The sequence below is a fragment of the Pan paniscus genome, chromosome X, assembly GCF_029289425.2.
Source record: "Pan paniscus chromosome X, NHGRI_mPanPan1-v2.0_pri, whole genome shotgun sequence".
Lineage (NCBI taxonomy): Eukaryota > Metazoa > Chordata > Mammalia > Primates > Hominidae > Pan > Pan paniscus.
In genome coordinates, this window is record NC_073272.2 from 15968595 (window position 1) to 15990387 (window position 21793).

Below are 21793 nucleotides of genomic sequence, written 5' to 3' on the forward strand. Positions count from 1 at the left end.
TATTACTATCTCAATTTCAGAACTTGTTATTGATCTATTCAAGGATTTGACTTCTTTCTGGTTCAGTCTTGGGAAGGTGTGTGTGTCCAGGAATGTATCCATTTCTTCTATATTTTCTAGTTTATTTGCATAGAGGTGTTTATATTATTTTCTCATGGTTGGTTGTTTTATGTGGGGTCAGTGGTGACATCCCCTTTATCTTTTTTATTGTATCTGTTTGATTCTTCTCTCTTTTCTTCTTTATTAGTCTAGCTAGTGGTCTATATATTTTATTATTATTATTTTTTTAAAAACCAGCTCCTGGACTCATTGGTTTTTTTGAAGGGTTTTTGTTGCATTTCTATTTCCTTCAGTTCAGCTCTGGTCTTGGTTATTTCTTGTCTTTCTGCTAGTTTTGGGGTTTGTTTGCTCTTAGTTCTCTAGTTCTTTTAGTTGTGATGTTAGGTTGTTAACTTGAGATCTTTCTAGCTTTTTGATGTGCGCATTTAGTGTTGTAAATTTCCCTCTTAACCCATTTATGCCTAGTGTTCCATTATTGGAATGTTAAGCTTGTGGGCGTTATTTATATCCTACTGCTCAAGGCCATCAGCAAGGTCTGGTTTTTCACACACAAAAAATGGGCAACCTCTGGCATAAATGGGTTAACACTGCTTTAGCTGAGTCCCAGAGATTCTGGTGTGTTATATCTTTGTTCTCTTTAGTTGCAAAGAACTTCTTGATTTCTGCCTTAATTTCATTATTTACCCAGAAGTCATTCAGGAATGGGTTGTACAATTTCCATGTACTTGTGTGGCTTTGAGTGAATTTCTTAATCTTGAGTTCTAAGTTGATTACACTGTCTTCTGAGAGACTGTTTGTTATAATTTCAGTTCTTTTGCATTTGCTGAGGAGTGTTTTACTTCCAATTATGTGATCGATTTTAGAGTAAGTGGCATGTGGCACTGAGAAGAATGTATATTCTGTTGTTTTGGCGTGCAGAGTTCTTTAGATGTATATCGGATCCACTTGATCCAGAGCTGAGTTAAAGTCCTGAATATCTTTGTTAATTTTCTGTCTCAATGATTTTTCTAATATTGATAGTGGGGTATTAGTCTCCCACTATTATTATTTGGGAGTCTCAGTCTCTTTGTAGGTCTCTAACAACTTGTTTTATGAATCTGGGTGCTCCTGTATTGGGTGTGTATATATATTTAGGATAGTTAGCTCTTCTTGTTTAATTGAAACCTTTATCATTATGTAATGCCCTTTTTTTTATCTTTTTTGATCTTTGTTGGTTTAAAGTCTGTTTTGTCAGAAACTAGGATCACAACCCTGATTTTTTTCTGCTTTCCATTTTCTTGGTACATTTTCCTCCATCTCTCCATTTTGAGACTATTTGTGTCTTTACACATGCAATGGGTCTCTTCAATACAGCACATTGATGGGTCTTGACCCTTTATCCAGTTTGCCATTCTGTGTCTTTTAATTGGGGCATTTAGCCCATTTGCATTTAAGGTTAATACTGTTATGTGTGAATTTGATCCTGTCAACATGAGGCTAGCTGGTTATTTTGTAGACTTGTAGATGTAGTTGCTTCATAGTGTCACTGGTCTTTGTATTTCATTGTCCTTTTGTAGTGACTGGTAACGGTTTTTGCTTTTCATATTTAGTGCTTCCTTCAGGAGCCCTTGCAAGGCAGGCCTGGTGGTGATGAACACCTTCAACATTAGCTTGTCTGAGAAGGGTCTTATTTCTCCTTCGCTTATGAAGGTTAGTTTGGCTAGATACGACATTCTGGGTTGGAAATTCTTTTCCTTAAGAATGTTGAATATTGGCCCCCAATCTTTCCTGGCTTGTAGGGTTTCTGCTGAGAGGTCTGAGGTTAGTCTAATGGGCTTGCTTTACTTTTAATGGCAAAAACTTCAATTTCTTTAGCATCAACCTAATAGGTGACCTGGCCTTTCTCTCTGGCTGCCCTTAACATTTTTTCCTTCATTTTAACCTTGGAAAATCTGATGATTATGTGTCTTGGGGTTGATCATCTCATGGAGTATCTTACTGGGGTTCTCTGGCTTTCCTGAAGTTGAATGTTGGCCTGTCTTGCCAGGTTGGGGAAGTTCTCCTGGATAATATCCTGAAGTATGTTTTCCAACTTGGTTCTATTCTCCCCATCTCTTTCAGGTACCCCAATCAATAATAGGTTCAGTCTTTTTACATAATCCCATAGTTCTTGGAGGTTTTGTTGGTTCCTTTTCATTCTTTTTTCTCTAATCTTGTCTGTCTGTCTTATTTCAGCAAGATAGTCTTTGGGCTCTGAAATTCTTTACTCCATTTGGTCTATTCAGCTGTTGATACTTGTGGTTACGTTGTGAAGTTCTCATGTTGTGTTTTTCAGCTCCATCAGTTTATTTATGTTCCTCTCTAAACTGTTTATTCTAGTTAACAGCTCCTGTAATGTTTTATCATGGTTATTAGCTTCTTTGCATTAGGTTAGAACATGCTCCTTTAGCTCAGCGAAGTTCGTTATTACCAACCTTCTGAAGCCTACTTCTGTCAATTCATTCATCTCAGCCTCAGCCCAGTTCTGTGCCCTTGCTGGGAAGGTGTTGCAATCATTTGGAGGAGAAGAAGCACTCTGGCTTTTGGAGTTTTCAGTGTTTTTTCATTGATTATTTCTCATCTTCATGTATTTATCTGGCTTTGATCTTTGAGGCTGCTGATCTTTGGATGGGGTTTTTCTGAGAACACTTCTATTGATGATGTTGTTGTTGCTTTCTCTTTGTTTTTCTTTTAACAGTCAGGCCCCTCTTCCATAGGGCTGCTGTGGTTTGCTAGGGGGTCCACTCCAAACCCTATTTAGCTGGGTTCCTCTGGCACCTGAAGGTGTCACCAGTGGAGACTGCAGAACACAGAACAGCTAAGATGGCTGCCTGCCCCTTTTTCTGGGAGCTCTGTTCAAGAAGGGCACCAACCTGATGCCAATAGGAGTGCTCCTGTATAAGGTATCTGGTGACCCCTGATGGGGGGGATAGTCACACCAAGTCAGGAGGCATGGGATCAGGGATCTGCTTAATGAAGCACTCTGTCTGCCCCTTGGTGGAATGGGTGCACTGCACTGGGGGGAATCCCACTAATTCAGACTGCCCAGATTTCTCAGAGTCAGCAGGGGGAAAGACTAAGTCCATTGATCCATGGAGACTATGGCCGTCCCTCCCCCCAGGGGCTCCATCCCAGGGAAATCAGAGTTCTGTCTGTAAACCCCTGGCTGGAGTGGCAATTCACTTTTAAAAGTGCAAATTGTTTTACCTCCTTGCCTGTCTATTCCTAACCTATTCTGCTCTCAGAGCAGGTAGCACTAGGTGGTCTAAGACTATGAAGATGAATATGTCTGCTATAGAAACTTCAATTCTTAGCTTATGAATAGTTTCTGCTGTGCAGGGCTTTTTAGTAGCCTATATGGTATGTAAGGGGCTATATAAATGCAAATTTCATTTCACTTAGAAAGGAAATGAGCCACACTAAATGGACATGCGTACAACTCTGGAATTAAAAGGAGGGTGGATTCCTTCTGTCAGCAGGGCCAAAACAATACTCTGTGTCCAAATACATCTTTTTAGAAGTCTTAGCAGTTTAAAAGAACATAAAAGTTAGGACAGGAACAAAAATAGGATGAATTCTCTGTTCTGTTTTGTTGCTTTACCCTTCAATAGCTGTGAAGCAAAACTCACCATCTTGGTTTTCTCTAGTGATTTCTGATTCTGGATGACCACTGGGCCCAAATGAGATGCTTTTTGACCTAATTCTAATAATTATTTCTAATAATGAGGGACAAATTGGCATGCCATTGTTACATAGAGTCCTTCTATTGCTCAACAATGAACAACTTAGGAGCAATGTTTCCTGAATCAAAGGGAGAGATCAAGCAAATTGTGTGGTTGTGTTGGCACTGGGCACATGTATAAATGTTATATATTTCTTCTCAGTGGCAGAAATTCCTCATTGGCATAGCAGGAAAATCACATTGCTTTATCAAAATTAATAACTGAAAGATGGCATTGTTGAACATACATACCTTAGTTTCCTGAACTTTGGATTACACGAAAGAAATATGGGGTTCTGGCAAGATAGCTGACAGAACTACCCTCAAGCTAAAAACACAGAAATGAGTACTAAACTGAAATGAAAATAAAAAATTAAGTACTCAGCTGAGTTCAAAAGGAAAAATAGGATTAATTTTCAGTTGCCAGAAACAAAGAAGGAATGTAAATTCATAGTGGAGTTTTATGAGTGGAAGGTCAGAGGGAGTTGAAGGAAATCGACCAGATAAAGGCCTTAGGGGCATAGAAACTGAGGTAGATTAAAGATGGACATAAATTCTTTACCATTCTTTCCATCAAGAAGTAGAATTTTCATTTGTAACTAAGCTGGCTTGTTATTTGCTTTGACCAATAAAATGAGACAGAAATGATGCTGTATAATATTAAAGGTCATGACTCAAGGGATATGCAGCTACTACTTTTCTCTCCTGAAATGCTCCTTCTTGGAATCTAGCTGCCATCCTGTGTGAAGCTCAAGCAAGCTGCATTGAGTGGTCATGTGGAGGAGCACTGATGCATCCTATACAAAAGCCCCAGCTGAATGCCCCAGCCAACAGTCAGCATCAACTGCCAGCTATATGAGGGAGCCATTTTGAATGTTTTATTTCTAGTAAATCTTTCAAATAACTGCGGCCCAGCTCATACTTGCATGGAACAAAAGAATTGCCCAGCTGAGTTCAGTCAACCTACAGATGCATGACAGCTGATAAGTGGTTGTTTTTGTTTTAAGACAATAAGTTCCTGAGTAGTTTGTTACACAGCAACAGAAAACCAAAACAGGGCCTGAGATTTTAATGCGCACACAATAACAGAATACAGAATAAAGTTGTCCCTTAGTATCCATGACAGATTGGTTCCAGGACCACTTGCAGACATCAAATTCTAAGGGTGCTCAAGTCTCTTATATAACATTATGTAGTATTTGCATATAACCTATGCTCATCCTCCTTTATTGTTTAGGGAATAATGACAAGAAAACAAAGTCTGTAAATGTTCAGTGTGAATGCAACCGTTCTTTTTTTGTTTTTTTTTTGAATATTTTTGACTCAAGGTTGGTTGAATCTAAACATGTGAAACCCATGGATATCGAGGGCTGACTATATTTGGCTTTAGGCCCACAGAGTGCAGAGAGGGGACACTGGAACCAAGACCTCTGTATAAATCCAGGACATGGAAATGCTGTTCCTTGGTAAAAGAGTGATATGTTTTGGCTCTGTGTGTCCACCCAAATCTCATCTTGAATTGTAATCCCCAGGTGACAAGAGAGGGACCTGGTGGGAGGTGACTGGATCATGGGGGCAGTTTCCCCCATGTTATTCTCATGGTAGTGTGTGAGTTCTCACAAGGTCTGATGGTTTTATAAATGGCAATTTCCCCTGCACTTTCACTCTCTCTCTCACCTGCTGCCATGTAATATGTGCCTGCTTCTCCTTCTGCCATGATTGTAAAGTTCCTGAGGCCTCCCCAGCCATGCAGAACTGTGAGTCAATTAAACCTATTTCCTTTATAAATTACCTAGTCTCAGGTATTTCTTTATAGTAGTGTCAGAACAGACTATTACAGCGAGGAACTAGAAATACTCTGCCTACCATCCCAGATATGCACAAGGAAGGTTGCCTTTCTTGTCTTTATTAGGGGCTAGATGAAAAAACATTCTTGCATGAATACAGGAGCCTGAGGCCAACATTATATATCACTGTGGAGTCTAAATTTACACTTCATGCAAGATTTCTCTAAGCTGTGAAATTAACACAAAAACTGATCAAGGATGGATAAGATCTTTTGAGTACTTACAGAAACAACTTAGAACTGTTTTGTTGAAACACTTCCACAATTTAAGGTGGCTGTGACACTGGAGTGGGGAATTCATACTGAAGATGGGCTCACTCTACATATTTGCAAACCTCTTAGAGAAATGATTCATGATGAGGAAGAGTCAAGAAACACAAAACACAGGATTAGTGACTCTTGAAGCGTAACAAATCCAGCTGAATAATCTATGTTTTAAAAGTGTGTTTAAAAATAATTTTGAGAGAAAAGGATAAATTAGAACTAAGTTCAAAAGAATAAACAATATATATATTTTTAAAAGCCTCATGCCTTTGAAAAAGAACCAGATAGAATGTCAAGAAATGAAATATAAAATCATTAAAATTTTAAAAGTCATTGAAAGTTTGAAACAATAGATTTGGCTCAGTGGAAGGGGGAATTAGTTGAACTAGAAGATAGATCTGAAAAAATTATTTCTAATTACCATAGAGTGATAATGAGGTAAAAATTTTAAAAGAGAGATTAGGACACATGAAGGATACAGGAATAGTTCTAACATATGCCTAATAGATTTCCAGGAAGAAAGTCTAGAGGTAATGACAGGGAAGGAATCATTGAAGGGATAATATATTAAGTATTGTATTAAAGTTCTGCTTATCACATTTACATTTGTTATCTCATTAATTATCAACATAGAGGAGTGAGATTCACTATTATCCTTATTTTCAGTTGAGAAAAATCAGACTTTGAAAAGCTACATAACACAGCATTATCTTCCTCTTCCCTCCATAGTGGTGTCTGTGCAAGCCCCATCCCCCTATCCCACTGACACTGATCTTTGGCCAAGGTCACCAAAAGCTGCTGTGTGGTTGAATCCAGTGGGCACTGACCGCTGGCCTCTTTCCGGCCCCCACAGCAAAAGAGTAAGCATTCCTATCTTTCCAGCCTCTATCTTCTTTGCTTGTTCCTTTGTTTTATTTTATATTCCGGAGGTACATGTGCAGGTTTGTCACATGAATATTTTGCATAATGCTGAGGTTTGGGCATCTAGTGAACCCATCATCCAAATAGTGAACATAGTACCCAATAGTTTTTTGACTCTTGTCCTCTTCCCACTCCCCAACTCTGGAGCCCCCAGTGTCTATGATTTCCATCTTTATGTTCATGTGTACCCATTGTTTAGCTCCCACTTATAAGTGAGAATACACAGTATTTGATTTTCTGATTTTGAGTTACTTCATTCAGGATAATGACCTCCAGCTCCATTCATGTTGCTGTGAAGATCATAATTTCATTATTTGTTATTGCTGCATAGTATTCCATGGTGTATATATACCACAATTTCTTTATCCAGTCGACTGTTGATGGACACTTAGGTTGATTCCACAACTTTGCTATTGTCAATAGTGCTGCAATAAATGTTCGAGTGCTAGTGTCTTTCTCATAAAATAATTTATTTTCCTTTGAGTAGATATCCAATAGTGGGGTTGCTAGGTCCAACAGTAGTTCTATTTTTAGCTTTTTGAGAAATCTCCATACTGTTTTCAATAGGGGTTGAATTAATTTACATTCCCACCAACAGTGTATAAATGTTCCCTTTTCTCCGCATCCTTGCCAGCATCTGTTATTTTATTTTATTTTTTTATTATACTTTAAGTTCTAGGATACATGTGCACAACATGCAGGTTTGTTACATATGTATACATGTGCCATGTTGGTGTGCTGCACCCATTAACTCATCATTTAGCATTAGGTATATCTCCTAATGCTACCACTCCCCGCTCCCCCTCACCCCACAACAGACCCCAGTGTGTGATGTTTCCCATCCTGTGTCCAGGTGTTCTCATTGTTCAATTCCCACCTATGAGTGAGAACATGTGGTGTTTGGTTTTCTTTTTCTTTATTTTATTTTATTATTATTTAAGGTTTAGGATACACGTGCACAATGTGCAGGTTTGTTACATATGTATACATGTGCCATGTTGGTGTGCTGCACCCATCAACTCGTCATTTAGCATTAGGTATATCTCCTAATGCTATCCTTCCTCCCTCCCCCCACCCCACAACAGTCCCCAGAGTGTGATGTTCCCCTTCCTGTGTCCATGTGTTCTCATTGTTCAATTCCCACCTATGAGTGAGAACATGCAGTGTTTGGTTTTTTGTCCTTGCGATAGTTTGCTGAGAATGATGGTTTCCAGTTTCATCCATGTCCCTACAAAGGACATGAACTCTTCATTTTTTATGGCTGCATAGTATTCCATGGTGTATATGTGCCACATTTTCTTAATCCAGTCTATCATTTTTGGACATTTGGGTTGGTTCCAAGTCTTTGCTATTGTGAATAGTGCCACAATAAACATACGTGTGCATGTGTCTTTATAACAGCATGATTTCATGCTGTCAGTGGGGTGTTGAACTCCCCCACTTTTATGGTATGGCTGTCTATCTTTTTCTTAGGTGTAATAGTATTTGTTTTATAAATGTAGGTACTCTGGTATTGTGTGCATATGTATTTAGGATAGTTAAATATTTTTGTTGAATTGAACCCTTTATCATTATATAATGTACTTTGTTTTCATTTTATATTATTGTTAGTTTAAAGTCTGTTTTATCTGATATGAGAATAGCAACCCCTGCTCATATTTGTTTTCTATTTGCATGATAAGTCTTTCTACACTCCTTTACTTTGAGCCTGTGGTGATATTACACACTAGGTGGGTTTCTTGAATGCAGCAAATGGTTGGGTCTTGGTTTTTTTTCATCAAATTTGCCAATCTATGTGTTTTTATTTGAGCATTTAGTCCGTTTACATTAAAGGTTAATATTGATATGTGAGGTTTTGTTCTTGTCATAGTGTTGTTAGCTAGTTGCTTTTGTATTTTCAATTGTGTAATTGCTTTAATAGTATCTGTGAACTTTGTACTTATGGGTAGTTTTATAGTAGCAAGTATCATCCTTTCATTTCCACATTTAGAAATCCTTTGAATATTTCTTGTATTATAGGTCTAGTGATGATGAAATCTCTTAGTGTTTACTTGTCTGGGAAAGACATTATTTCTTCTTTGTTTATGAAGCTAAGTTTAGCAGGATGTAAAATGCTTGGCTGGCGTTTTTTTCTTTAAGAAGGCTAAAAATAGGCCCCTAATCTCTTCTGGCTTTTAAGATTTCTACTGAGAAATCTGCTATTAGTCTGATTGTATTACTTTTATAGGTAATTTAACCCTTTTGTCTGGCCTCCTTTAAGATGTTTTCTTGAACCAAAACTACATGCTATCACTTATAAGTGGTAGCTGAACAATGAAAACACATGGACACAGGGAGGGGAACAACCCACACTGGGGCCTGTCGGTGGGGTGGGGGGAGGGAGAGCATCAAGACAAATAGCTAATGCATGCAGGGTTTAATACCTAGGTAAGGGGTTGATAGGTGCAGCAAACCACCATGGCACACATTTACCTGTGTAACAAACCTGCACGTTCTGCACATGTATCCTGGAACTTAAAAAAAAAAAATAAGAAGAAGGAAATATTTTCAACTGTGTAAAGCTTTAAAAGAAGATGTTTTCTTTAGTGTTGACCTTGGATAGTTTGACTATATGCCTTAGTGATGTTCATCTTGTATACTAGGTTGCAGATGTTCTCTGAAATTCTTGTATCTGGATGTCTACCTCTCTAGCAAGATTAGGGAAATTTTCCTGAATTATTCCCTCAAATGTGTTTTCCAAGTTGCTTACTTTTTCTACTTTTCTCTCAAGAATGACTATAAGTCATATGTTTGGTTGCTTTACATAATCCTGGCTTTCTTGAAGGCTTTGTTCATTTTTTAAAATTCTTTTTATTTATTTATTTATTTATTTTGTATTATTATTATACTTTAAGTTTTAGGGTACATGTGCACAATGTGCAGGTTAGTTACATATGTATACATGTGCCATGCTGGTGTGCTGCACCCATTAACTCGTCATTTAGCATTAGGTAAATCTCCTAATGCTATCCCTCCCCGCTCCCCCCACCCCACAACAGTCCCCAGAGTGTGATGTTCCCCTTCCTGTGTCCAGGTGTTCTCATTGTTCAATTCCCATCTATGAGTGAGAACATGCGGTGTTTGGTTTTTTGTCCTTGCGATAGTTTACTGAGAATGATGATTTCCAATTTCATCCATGTCCCTACAAAGCACATGAACTCATCATTTTTTATGGCCGCATAGTATTCCATGGTGTATATGTGCCACATTTTCTTAATCCAGTCTATCATTGTTGGACATTTGGGTTGGTTCCAAGTCTTTGCTATTGTGAATAGTGCCGCAATAAACATACGTGTGCATCAAAGGACTATAAATCATGCTGCTATAAAGACACATGCACATGTATGTTTAAAATTCTTTTTTCTTTATTTTTGCCTGACTGGGTTAGTTCAGAAGACTGGTCTTCAGGCTCTGAAACTCTTTGTTCTGCTTGGTCTAGTCTATTGTTAAAAGTTTCAACTGTATTTTGAAATTCCTTCAGTGATTTTTTCAATTCCAGAAGTTCTATTTCACTTTTTAAAATTATAGCTATTTTGTCTTTCCTATCCTTAATCATTTTTTTTTCTTTTTTTTATTTTACTTTAAGTTCTAGGGTACATGTGCACAATGTGCAGGTTTGTTACATATGCCATGTTGGTGTGCTGCACCTGTTAACTCATCATTTACATTAGGTATATGTCCTAATGCTCTCCCTCCCCCCTCCCCCAACCCCCCGGCAGACCCCGGTGTGTGATGTTCCCCACCCTGTGTCCATGTGTTCTCATTGTTCAATTCTCACCTATGAGTGAGAACATGCGGTGTTTGGTTTTCTGTCCTTGTGATAGTTGGCTCAGAATGATGGTTTCCAGCTTCATCCGTGTCCCTACAAAGGACATGAACTCATCCTTTTTTATGGCTGCATAGTATTCATGGTATATATGTGCCACATTTTCTTAATCCAGTCTATCATTGTTGGACATTTGGGTTGGTTCCAAGTCTTTGCTATTGTGAATAGTGCTGCAATAAACATACGTGTGCATGTGTCTTTATAGCAGCATGATATACGATCCTTTGGGTATATGCCCAGTAATGGGATGGCTGGGGCAAATGGTATTTCTAGTTCTAGATCCTTGAGGAATCGCCACACTGTTTTCCACAATGGTTGAACTACTTCACAGTCCTGCCAACCATGTAAAAGTGTTCCTATTTCTCCATATCCTCTCCAGCACCTGTTGTTTCCTGACTTTTTAATGATCACCTTTCTAACTGGTATGAGATGGTATCTCATTGTGGTTTTGATTTGCATTTCTCTGATGGCCAGTGATGATGAGCATTTTTTCATGTGTTTGCTGGCTGCATAAATGTCTTCTTTTGAGAACTGTCTGTTCATGTCCTTCACCCACTTTTTAATGGGGTTGTTTGATTTTTTCTTGTAAATTTGTTTAAGTTCTCTGTAGATTCTGGATATTAGCCCTTTGTCAGATGGGTAGATTGTAAAAATTTTCTCCCATTTTATAGGTTGCCTGTTCACTCTGATGGTAGTTTCTTTTGCTGTGCAGAAGCTCTTTAGTTTAATTAGATCCCATTTGTCAATTTTGGCTTTGTTGCCATTGCTTTCGGTGTTTTAGTCATGAAGTCCTTGCCCATGCCTGTGCCCTGAATGGTATTGCCTAGGTTTTCTTCTAGAGTTTGTATGGTTTTAGGTCTAACATTTAAGTCTTTAATCCATCTTGAATTGATTTTTGTATAAGGTGTAAGGAAGGGATCCAGTTTCAGCTTTCTACGTATGGCTAGCCAGTTTTCCCAGCACCATTTATTAAATAGGGAATCCTTTCCCCATTGCTTGTTTTTCTCAGGTTTGTCAAAGATCAGATGGTTGTAGATGTGTGGTATTATTTCTGAGGGCTCTGTTCTGTTTCATTGGTCTCTATCTCTGTTTTGGTACCATTATCATGCTGTTTTGGTTACTGTAGCCTTGTAGTATAGTTTGAAGTCAGGTAGCGTGATGACTCCAGCTTCGTTCTTTTGGCTTAGGATTGTCTTGGCAATGTGGGCTCTCTTTTGGTTCCATAGGAACTTTAGAGTAGTTGTTTCCAATTCTGTGAAGAAATGCATTGGTAGCTTGATGGGGATGGCATTGAATCTATAAATTACCTTGGGCCATTTTCACAATATTGATTCTTCCTATCCGTGAACATGGAATGTTCTTCCATTTGTTTGTGTCCTCCATTATTTCGCTGAGCAGTGGTTTGTAGTTCTCCTTGAAGAGGTCTTTCACATCCCTTGTAAGTTGGACTCTTAGGTATTTTATTCTCTTTGAAGCAATTGTGAATGGGAGTTCACTCATGATTTGGCTCTCTGTTTGTCTATTATTGGTGTATAGGAATGCCTGTGATTTGTGCACATTGATTTTGTATCTGAGACTTTGCTGAAGTTGCTTATCAGCTTAAGGAGATTTTGGGCTGAGACAATGGGGTTTTCTAAATATACAATCATGTCATCTGCAAACAGGGGCAATTTGACTTCCTCTTTTCCTAATTGAATACCCTTTATTTCCTTCTCCTGCCTGATTGCCCTAGCCAGAACTTCCAACACTATGTTGAATAGAAGTGGTGAGAGAGGGCATCCCTATCTTGTGCCAGTTTTCAAAGGGAATGCTTCCAGTCTTTGCCCATTCAGTATGATATTGGCTGTGGGTTTGTCATAAATAGCTCTTATTATTTTGAGATACGTCCCATCAATACCTAGTTTATCAAGAGTTTTTAGCATGAAGGGCTGTTGAATTTTGTCAAAGGCCTTTTCTGCATCTGTTGAGATAATCATGTGGTTTTTGTCATTGGGTTCTGTTTATATGATGGATTATGTTTATTGATTTGCGTATATTGAACCAGCCTTGCATCCCAGGGATGAAGCCAACTTGTTTGTGGTGGATAAGCTTTTTGATGTGCTGCTGGATTTGGTTTGCCAGTATTTTATTGAGGATTTTTGCATCAATGTTCATCAGGGATATTGGTCTAAAATTCTCTTTTTTTGTTGTGTCTCTGCCAGGCTTTGGTATCAGGATGATGCTGGCGTCATAAAATGAGTGAGGGAGGATTCCCTCTTTTTCTATTGATTGGAATAGTTTCAGAAGGAATGGAACCAGCTCCTCTTTGTAACTCTGGTAGAATTCGACTGTGAATCCATCTGGTCCTAGACTTTTTTTGGTTGGTAAACTATTAATTATTGCCTCAGTTTCAGAGCCTGTTATTGGTCTATTCAGGGATTCAACTTCTTCCTGGTTGAGTCTTGGGAAAGCGTATGTGTCCAGGAATTTATCCATTTCTTCTAGATTTTCTAGTTTATTTGTGTAGAGGTGTTTATAGTATTCTCTGATGGTAGTTTGTATTTCTGTGGGATTGGTGGTGATATCCCCTTTATCATTTTTTATTGTGTCTATTTGATTCTTCTCTCTTTTCTTCTTTATTAGTCTTGCTAGCAGTCCATCAATTTTGTTGATCTTTTCAAAAAACCAGCTCCTGGATTCATTGATTTTTTGAAGGGTTTTTTTGTGACTCTATCTCCTTCAGTTCTGCTCTGATCTTACTTATTTCTTACCTTCTGCCAGCTTTTGAATGTGTTTGCCTTGCTTCTCTAGTTCTTTTAATTGTGATGTTAGGGTGTCAGTTTTAGATCTTTCCTGCTTTTTCTCTTGTGGGCATTTAGTGCTATAAGTTTCCCTCTACACACTGCTTTAAATGTGTCCCAGAGATTCTGATATGTTGTGTTTTTGTTCTCATTGGTTTCAAAGAACATCTTTATTTCTGCCTTCATTTTGTTATGTACCCAGTAGTCATTCAGGAGCAGGTTGTTCAGTTTCCATGTTGTTGAGCGGTTTTGAGTGAGTTTCTTAATCCTGAGTTCTAGTTTGATTGCCCTGTGGTCTGAGAGACAGTTTGTTATAATTTCTGTTCTTTTACATTTGCTGAGGAGTGCTTTACTTCCAAATATGAGGTCAATTTTGGAACAGGTGTGGTGTGGTGCTGAGAAGAATGTATATTCTGTTGATTTGGGGTGGAGAGTTCTGTAGATGTCTATTAGGTCCACTTGGTGCAGAGCTGAGTTCAATTCCTGGATATGCTTGTTAATTTTCTGTCTCATTGATCTGTCTAATGTTGACAGTGGAGTGTTAAAGTCTCCCATTATTATTGTGTGGGAGTCTAAGTCTCTTTTTAGTTCTCTCAGGAGTTGCTTTATGAATCTGGGTGCTCCTGTGTTGGGTGCATATAAATTTAGGATAGTTAGCTCTTCTTGTTGAATTGATCCCTTTACCATTATGTAATAGCCTTGTCTCTTTTGATCTTTGTTGATTTAAAGTCAGTTTTATCAGAGACTAGGATTGCAACCCCTGCTTTTTTTTTGTTTTCCATTTGCTTGGTAGATCTTCCTCCATCCCTTTATTTTGAGCCTATGTGTGTCTCTGCACATGAGATGGGTCTCCTGAATACAGCACACTGATGGTTCTTGACTCTTTATCCAATCTGCCAATCTGTGTCTTTTAATTGGAGCATTTAGCCCATTTACATTTAAGGTTAATATTGTTATGTGTGAATTTGTTCCTGTCATTATGATGTTAGCTGGTTATTTTGCTCATTAGTTGATGCAGTTTCTTCATAGTATTGATGGTCTTTACAATTTGGCATGTTTTTGCAGTGGCTGGTGCTGGTTGTTCCTTTGCATTTTTAGTGCTTCCTTCAGGAGCTCTTGTAAGGCAGGCCTGGTGGTGAAAAAATCTCTCAGCATTTGTTTGTCTGTAAAGTGTTTTATTTCTCCATCACTTATGAAGCTTGGTTTGGCTGGATATGAAATTCTGGGTTGAAAATTCTTTTCTTTAAGAATGTTGAATATTGGCCCCCACTCTCTTCTGGCTTGTAGAGTTTCTGCTGAGAGATCAGCTGTTATTCTGATGGGCTTCCCTTTGTGGGTAACCCGGCCTTTCTCTCTGGCTGCCCTTAACATTTTTTCCTTCATTTCAACTTTGGTGAATCTGACAATTATGTGTCTTGGAGTTGCTCTTCTCGAGGAGTATCTCTGTGGCATTCTCTGTATTTCCTGAATTTGAATGTTGGCCTGCCTTGCTAGGTTGGGGAAGTTCTCCTGGATAATATCCTGCAGAGTGTTTTCCAACTTGGTTCCGTTCTCCCTGTCACTTTCAGGTACACCAATCAGATGTAGATTTGGTCTTTTCACATAGTCCCATATTTCTTGGAGGCTTTGTTCATTTCTTTTTACTCTTTTTTCTCTAAACTTCTCTTCTTGCTTCGTTTCATTCATTTGATCTTCAATCACTGATACCCTTTCTTCCAGTTGATCGAATCGGCCACTGAAGCTTGTGCATTCATCACGTAGTTCTCGTGCCATGGTTTTCAGCTCCATTGTCTGAAGCCTTCTGACACCTCATAAGGCCGGTTGCCCCTCTGAGACAAAGCCTCCAGAGGAAGGATTAGGCAGCAATATTTGCTGTTCTGCAGCCTCCACTGGTGATACCCAGGCAAATAGGGTCTGGAGTGGACCTCCAGCAAACTCCAACAGACCTGCAGCTGAGGGTCCTGACTGTTAGAAGGAAAACCAACAAACAGAAAGGACATCCACACCAAAACCCCATCTGTATGTCACCAGCATCAAAGACCAAAGGTAGGTAAAACCACAAAAATGGGGAGAAACCAGAGCAGAAAAGCTGAAAATTCTAACAATCAGAGCACCTCTTCTCCTCCAAAGGAACGCAGCTCGGCCTTCTTCTCTCAACTCGTCAAAGTCATTCTCCGTCCAGCTTTGTTCTGTTGCTGGCGAGGAGCTGCATTCCTTTGGAGGAGAAGAGGCACTCTGATTTTTAGAATTTTCAGCTTTTCTGCTCTGGTTTCTCCCCATCTTTGTGGTTTTATCTACCTTTGGTCTTTGATGCTGGTGACATATAGATGGGGTTTTGGTGTGGATGTCCTTTCTGTTGGTTAGTTTTCCTTCTAACAGTCAGGACCCTCAGCTGCAGGTCTGTTGGAGTTTGCTGGAGGTCCGCTCCAGACCCTGTTTACCTGGGTATCACCAGTTTAGGCTGCAGAACAGCAAATATTGCTGCCTAATCCTTCCTCTGGAAGCTTTGTCTCAGAGGGGCACCCGGCCTTATGAGGTGTCAGTCACCCCCCTGTGGGGAGTTGCCTCCCAGTTAGGCTACTCGAGGGTCAGGGACCCACTTGGGGAGGCAGTCTGTCTCAAACTCCATGCTGGGAGAGCCACTACTCTCTTCAAAGCTGTCAGACAGGGACATTTAAGTCTGCAGGAGTTTCTGCTGCCTTTTGTTCATCTATGACTTGCCCCTTGAGGTGGAGTCTACAGAGGCAGGCAGGCCTGCTTGAGCTGTGGTGGGCTCCACCCAGTTCAAGCTTCCTGGTGGCTTTGTTTACCTACTGAAGCCTCAGCAATGGCAGACGCCCCTCCCCCAGCCTCGCTGCCACCTTGCAGTTCAATCTCAGATTGCTGTGCTAGCAGTGAGGGAGGCTCTGTGGGCATGGGACCCTCCGAGCCAAGCGCGGGATATAATTTCCTGGTGTGCCATTTGCTAAGGCCGTTGGAAAAGTGCAATATTAGGGTCGAGTGTCCTGATTTTCCAGGTGCCGTCTGTCACGTCTTCCCTTTGTTAGGAAAGGGAATTCCTCGACCCCTTGCACTTCCTGGGTGAGGCGATGCCTCTCCCTGCTCTGTGGGCTGCACCCACTTCTCTGGCAAGCCCCAGTGGGATGAACCCAGTACCTCAGTTGGAAATGCAGAAATCACCCGTCTTCTGCGTCGTTCACGCTGGGAGCTGTAGACTGGAGCTGTTCCTATTCGGCCATCTTGGCATAGAAGACATTCCTATCCTTAATCATTTTTCTATTTTCTTTGTGTTGGTTTTCAACTTTCTCTTGGATCTCATTGAGCTTCCTTGCAATTCATATTTTGAGTTCTTTATCTATCATTTCAGAATTTTCACTTTGGTTAGGATCCATTGCTAGAGAGCTAGTGCAATATTTTGTAAGTGTCAAAATACTCTTTTTATATTGCCAGAGTTCTTGGGTTGATTCCTTCTTATATGAAGGAGCTGTCACGTCTTAGTTTTGAATTTGCTATCATTTGAAGGGACTTTTAAATTTTTTTATTCTTTTTTTACTTGAGGGTATGACTTGTGTATATTGAGTGTGATCATTTGCCTTTGTTACTGGGTGCTTTCAGGAGGTCTAGGCTCTGTATAGGTTCCTTGGTTGTGGAGAACTCTTGTGCAGTAGCTTTCTCAAACGCTGCTTGTTGTAGTGATATTTTGTATGTATGAGTGAGCTGACATACTATCTCCTGTGGGACTGAGAGTGTGGAGGTTTCAGGAAGTTTATCTTGTACACTAGCACTGTGCCCTTCTGAGAGCAGATGTTTTATTTGGTGGTGCAGTTCAGTCTCCAGTTCAATAGGTGGTGCTTAAAAGTAAGAGCTGGTTCACCCTGGGGTACCCCAATGAGTAGAGGCACCCACTCTGATCAGGGGTGGCTGAAGGAGATCGTGTTGGTGTGTGCTGAGGTCTCAGGGAAAGGGATGAGGGGGGAAGCTGCACCAGCTCCTCATACTGTGCAGGCAGGAATGTAATCCACTTCCTTATCATGCCCCTGTTCCAAAGCTCATGATTTTCAGACTTCTGGCTGCAATGTGGGTGCAGACTGTGGGAACTCCCCTTTGGCAGCTACCACCAAAATGGGCTCAGGTAGAGCCTCTTCCCCTAGTTCAGAACAGAAAACTCTGTGGCTTGTCTGCTCTCCATTCCTGGGATACTGTCACTCTGTGTAGAGAGGGAGAGATGGGCCCTGCTCTTTATGGAAGGCCATATGGCACAGGCTTACATTTAATAGGGGTGCAGCAGGCGTGAAAAGTGCTGGAAAGGCTTTCTCCAAGTGCGTACGCACTGGACACCAGCTGGGAGAGTCTGTGCTGTGTCCACAACAGTGGACAGGGGAATGGGAGATGACTCCCCTCTCCATGTCCATTTCTAGCTGCTGGTGCCACCCCTTCAGTGATCATCACTGTACCCATATTTCCTTTGTCCCAAGTGGGGTTTTAGTTGGTTATGCTTTCCTTCCCCTAGGGGAAGTCCATGCCGAGAGCTAGGTCTCCAGGGATCCTGTAGTTCCCCAGGGACCTGCTGGTCCCTTGTGGTTGCTAAAGTTGGAAAGAATTGTGGAGTGTGTTTGTGGGGGATCTAGTGTTGTGGAAACTCAAGGGCTGAGGTTCCCTGGGCAGGTCTGTGGCCCACAATGGGTGCACAACCAGTATGGGGCCTGCTGTTTCAGTTTGGGTGTAAGGGAAGTGTAAGCACCCTTGTGCAAGCTGACTATTCAGTTCTCTGTCCCAGAGAATTTCCCAAATCACCACCAACAGCATTGCCCAGGGTTACAAGGGCAGAGGGGCTCCCCAACAATTTGGTGGTTATCAGATTGTTGCAGGGGTGAGGGGGGCAGAGAAGCATCCTCACCTATCCTTTCTGCATGGCTACAAGCTCCTCAGGGGTTGACCTCTGCTAGACTCTTGCTGTTTTCCTTTTGTGTACCCCAGCTTCTTCCGATGGGCTCTCTCACAGGTCCTGGCTCTCTTTCCTCAGCTTTCCATTTTGATCATGACCATTCACCCCATTCACCTGTAACTTTGATCTTCTTTCTGTGGATAACTGGCATCTGATGTCACTAGTCAGCCATTCTTCTTCTATTCTGCCTTCCTCTAAACCAGTGGTTCTCAACTTTAGTCTGCATAAGAATCACACAGAAGCATGACTAAAAATAAACAATTTTTTGTAACAAGCCATTTCAATGCAAGTAGACATATTTCTGGTTTCTAGTTTTCCCCCTGTGATTTATTCCTTTTTTGTTCTATTTATTTCAATTGTTTTTGTATACCTTCTAAGCAGACAATGACTGTTTTTAATTCTTCAACCTCTTGCTGAAGTTGGTCCTATTCCTCCTTTGCTATGTGTGAGTCAACATACATTTACTTAGTCATAATAACCCGTTTCCCTTTGTTTCCTTTTTGCCTTAAGTCCCAAATATTTACTTTTCTAACATACTCCTCCGTATCTTGTTTGGAAAAGGTCCCCCTAGTGAGAGATATGAAGTCAACAAGTTCTGAATTGGCTGAAACGTCTACTATTCAGGCAAATGCCTTCAGAGTAGGGTAATTCTGCCCAGGAGATATCTTCCCATTGGTCCAACATCTATGCCAGGGCTGTAATCAATTTATAGTTGTCTCTTCTGGTTTCCCTTTAGTACATCTCAGCTTCTATGCATCTTCTCTTGAAGCCTGAAACCTGTAACTGCTCTGATTTGTACTTGAATTTGCTTCCCCTCCTACAGTAACTATGTCTCACCCCAATTGACCAAGCAATGTCAAAGTGAAGTCAGAGTACTTGTTTATAACAATCTGCAAAGTCAGGTGCTGGTAAAGGTGAGGTGAATATTACAGGTTGGGTAGTGCCCTTGAAACCTTTACATTCAAATATAGAGAGTAATACATGAAGATGAGTCAGAGAGAAGAAAGAAGAAGGGAGAAAGTGTGAGAGTAAAAAAGAGGAGGAAGAACTGAAAGAGGAGCTGAAGGAGGAGAGAGGGAGAAGGTAAAGGAAAGAGAGAAAGATGAGATTGAGAATGTTGGGCCCTTAGTGGGGGATCCTGAGACTTATGATTTCATAAGATTTACTCATGCAGTCATATGGATCCAGAAAGAGAGAGTTGATGGTTCTTAAGGTACAACAAATTCATAAAATTTGGCCCAGTAAATGCTTTGCTTTGGGAAGGGAAAGGTAGAGATGGACCTGGAAGGGAAATGACATCCTCAATGAATCACATTTTCTCCAGTCTCTTAAATCTATCTTGCCCACAAGCAGCCCAAACATTATTCCCAACAAACATCTCTGATCATATCACCCTTTTTGCTAAAATGACTCCATGAGCACTCCACTGCCTACTGTATAAAGTCAAGTCCCTTCAGTCTAGAATTCTAAGCTTTTTGCAATACCTCCCTAGAGTGGCAGGACTTCTGCCTTATCTTGTGTCAGGTTGATGCTTCAGAATCATCCCGTTTTTCTTCTGTGACTTGGTTGATCCAGTTTCCTCCTCTTAAACATAATTTTCTTATTGTTTACTGCTAAATGACGTCCATGTCTCAAAGCGTAGTTCAAATGCAATCTCTTCCATGAAACATGACTGCACATCTCACCAGAAGAGCTGAATCCTTATTCTGAACTTATATAGCATTCCAGAATTGTAATAACACATGGCAAACAAAAATAAAGCACTTACTACCTGCTATGTCCTAGCATAGGTGTTTTGTATATCTTAACCTTCATAATGAACCTAAGAGGCAGGCAATATTATACCCAGTTTATAGATGAGGAAAATAAAGCCACAGAGAGCTTAAATAGCTTGCCCAAGGACACGCAGCCCTGATGTTGCATTTAGTATATTATATATGATGTGATTGCATATATTTGCTTTATACACATCTCATCTCTCCACCTAGTCTTTAAGTTCCTTAAACTTTGAGTCTTTGTTTAGTATCTTTAAAAATTCCTATTATAATACATCTTACAAAAAAAAAGATGCAACAGATATTAGTGAAGGGAAGAAAGGAAAGAAAAAGAAGATGAAGAGAGAGGAGAGCAGAAAGAAATGCAAGATCCCATTATATCTTGGCTGAGAGGCTATGATTACAAGGAAAAAGAGCAAAGACATTTCAGTGGAAGCTGTTTTCATTTCAATGGCTACTAGTCCAAAATTGCTTTATGTTTCTATCTACTTTACCAGTAGACAAAAAAGAACCACGGTCTTAATGTTCTAACAGAGAAGGATAATTCACTAACTTGATTACTCTTACTAAAGGATAAGTGTTTGCTGGTTTGAATTTAATCCCTTCACTGGTTATAATTATAATGCAAAGGTCTTGAGAGACTATTTTTTTTTCTCTATTTCTCACTGATCTAGGTGACTTTCAAGATGCCTTCGAAGTTTAGGATTTTATAATTCTGAAAAACATCATGCCTGACATTGGCCATTTATGTCATCAGGTAACTAAACAGTTATGATAATCTCCCATTCCCCAAAGGATGAAGCCCATGACATTCATGTCCAACTGTCATGAAGAATGATTTGAACCTTTTTTGTCTCCTTTTATCACTGGTCACTGTCTCCAGACCTGGTACATTGCCAGGGGTTGGCAAATTTTTTCTTAAAGAGCCAGAGAGTAAATATTTTTTATTGTTGTGGGGCACGCATGTTGCAACTACATGCCTCTGCTATTGTAGAGCTAAAAGCCATAGGCAATACCTTCACAAATGGGTATGGCTGTGTATCAATAAAACTTTATTTATAAACTCAGGCATTGGGCCAGGTTTGGCCCTTGGTCTGTAGTTTTCCAACCCCTGCTCTATAGTTATGCTATGTCAGGCCCTCAGCCTTGTTCACTGCCACAAAGGAAGTTATTTAATACAGAAATTGAAGACTCAATGGAAAAAATTGCTGGGGAAGGGCAGCACATGAATGTCATTAATGAATATTACAATGTCTTTTGCAGAGGCCACTTTCTTCTTAATGCTAACTCTTCTGCCTATGTACAGGCAAACAAATTCTTGATTCACCTCCTTTTCAGAATAAAGATTTTAACAAGCCTGCTTAAATGAAGATTTTGTATTTTAAGAAAAGCGATATTTCCTATGTATAATTGGAATCTTGACATTATAAATGTAACTAGCGTCTAGGCTATAAGGAATATCTTACTTCTGCATCATTTTGAATTTATCAAAACTGTCAGAGAAGACTCCAGTAAGGGTAAATAAGAGAAATGGTAGACTAGGTCCAAATTTATTTATTTCCATTTTACAAGATAAGGATGAAAGTATGAGAACGTGA